This window comes from Chionomys nivalis, chromosome 26 (assembly GCF_950005125.1).
Source record: "Chionomys nivalis chromosome 26, mChiNiv1.1, whole genome shotgun sequence".
Taxonomy (NCBI): domain Eukaryota; kingdom Metazoa; phylum Chordata; class Mammalia; order Rodentia; family Cricetidae; genus Chionomys; species Chionomys nivalis.
The window spans coordinates 26,246,263-26,248,867 of record NC_080111.1 but is presented as its reverse complement, the minus strand read 5'-3'; the positions used below and the strand labels follow the sequence as shown (position 1 = coordinate 26,248,867).

Genomic DNA, 2,605 nt, shown 5'->3' with positions numbered 1-2,605 from the left:
CGATAGCCTGAAGAGGGAGAATCAGTCTTCTGCAGGGACACGCTCCCAGTGGGTTAGCTAATCTCAGGTGGTCAATCCTAAACACGTGCATTTATGCAGCACTAAATAAACCTAGCGGGTTATATATATATATATATATATATATATTTACATATATAACACTAATAAAAAATAAGTGGGCATGAATTTGAGGACGGGGGAGTTGTGGAAGAGAAGAGTTGGAGGGGGAAGGGTGTAAATATAATGCTCATATATGAGATTCTCATAAAATAAATGAAGGTGAAAATAAATCAAAAGAAAGTTAATTTGCAAATAATTGTCCTTGTTCAGCTAGTAAAATGAAGTCCAAGAGTTAAGACGTTTAGCATAACCAGCTAGGAATAGCTATGTGCTTTGTATTATATTATCCAAAACATAACCAGCTAGAAATAGCTATGTGTTTTGTATTATCCAGAAACACCCTTATTTATTTATTTATTTATTTATTTATTTATTTATTTATTTATTTAGGTTTTTTGAGACAGGGTTTCTCTGTGGCTTTGGAGCCTGTCCTGGAACTACTCTGTAGACCAGGCTGGTCTTGAACTCACAGAGATCCGCCTGCCTCTGCCTCCCAAGTGCTGGGATTAAAGGCGTGCGTCACCACCGCCCGGCTTACCATTATTTATTTATCCTCTCAAATTTTTGATTTTTAAGGTCGGTCTAAATATTGAACCCAAGGCCTCATATAGTATCATATAAATTATTTTTAAGTTGTATCTCTTTCCTCTCCTGGTATTTTTAAAATATGAATGTTTAGATTTAGTTAAGATGGATTCCATGCAATAATTTCAATGCTTAGGTATTTCAAAAGCTTAGAAAAGTACAGAGGCTAACAAAATTAACTCCCCAAGGAGGGAAACAAATCTGCCAGTGTCTGAAATCCTGGGCTGCTTCCTGCTGAGGAAATTATGACTTTCTTTCTTTCTTTTTTTTTTTCTTTTTTCTTCCTTTCCAGGGGAGAGCACGAACATAGTCCCCACTACCACAAATTATGCAGTCGAGTTTCCTGCATTTGGGGAAATCACAACAGTTAGCACCTCAGGAGTGCAATAGACCAGCCTAACCCTGGGAAAACCATTTTCGTGATCATAGTTTCTCCCCTGCCAGGTAAGTATGACTTCTTTTCTTTATCTGTAAAATAGGTGGATAATGGGACACCCATGTCACAGTGATTTTGAAGATTAAATAAATTACTTGATCTTAGACTATTCCTAGTATTTATCTATTAAATGTCCAGTATATGTTGGTTATTAGCACAACTGCTACCCAATACTCACCAATACAAAAAACTTTACTTTTTATATTTTCTTCAGATATTTCCTTTCTCCTTCTCTAGTACCCTTTCTGGCTTCTTTGCTTTGAAAAATAAAATCCTGGGGCTGGAGAGATGACTCAGCAGGTGAGTTAGCAAGTGCCACTCTTGCAGAAGAACTGAGTTTGGTTGTGGTTGGCCCACAATCAGCTTTACTTTAGTTACTTTTGGCCTCTCTAGGTATCTGCACACACATAGCATGCACAAATGGAGCACACACACATACACAGAAATGAAAATGAATCTTAGAAAATGAAACAGAAACTAAAAATATGTTCAAAGTTCAGGTCTATGGAGCTAGCTCAGTGGGAAAGTGCTTTTTGTGTAAGCACAAGACACTTGAAGTGAGACACCCAGAATCCAGATAAAAGCTGGGCATGTTGGCATGTGCCTGGGAGGGGGGCAGAGATGGAGAAGGGACAGGCGGATCAAAGGGACTTCTTTCTGTACAACTGCACAAGCTGAATCCTTAAGCTCCACATTTAGTGACAGATCTTCTCTCAAAAAACAGGGTGGAGAGTTGAGCATTGACCTTCATGTGGGCACGAACACTTGTGAGTGTGTGCACACGCCCCTTCCTCAGAACTAATGCTCAGGTGAAGTCCTCTATACTTCCTCCCGAGCTTTCTTTTTTTAGGCAATCATTACCATGAAATCTGCTCATATTTTAATAAATAAAATATATTGAACGTCTACTGTGCATAAATTTCCTCACTGAATGGGAAAAACGTTTCTCAAGGGTTTTCTGTGTCAGGTACCTTTCATGAAGCCATTGGTAGTTGGGTAATATGGCGCTGAGTTTGTCAAATGTGATTAGGATAAAGGTGCCTCCATCTGGAGCAGACTGCAACCTAAGCTACTATATAAGGGAACTGTGACCTAATTTAAGAGCATATTCCTTTAACAAATATCTGAGACTTGGTAGTCTTTCCAACCAATCACAGGATGCACAGTAAATATGGCAAACACAGAGCTGGGTCCAGTTAGGTTATTTCTTTCGTGTGTGTGTGTGTGTGTGTGTGTGTGCACGCGCGTGCGTGTGTTTTACGGATGTAGATCATCAGTTCATCTATATGTGACAGAAAACATTCAAAATATTGTCATATTATGGAAATGGTTCATTTGTCATATTTATAGTAGTGGATTCATAGCTTATGTGTTTTTGTTAAATTATCCCTGTGGAGGACAAATGTACAATGCTTCCAATTAGGCTATTTCTGTCATATCCTCTGTGTCCTCCAAACACATCCG

General features: G+C 38.6%; 1 non-coding gene across 1 annotated transcript; it reads right to left on the bottom strand.

Moving 5' to 3' along the window:
- Window positions 1–995: 995 nt before the first annotated feature.
- Window positions 996–1,157, bottom strand: LOC130867139 (U1 spliceosomal RNA). Its single transcript, XR_009056409.1, has one exon. It is a non-coding gene; the product is annotated as a U1 spliceosomal RNA (small nuclear RNA).
- Window positions 1,158–2,605: the final 1,448 nt, after the last annotated feature.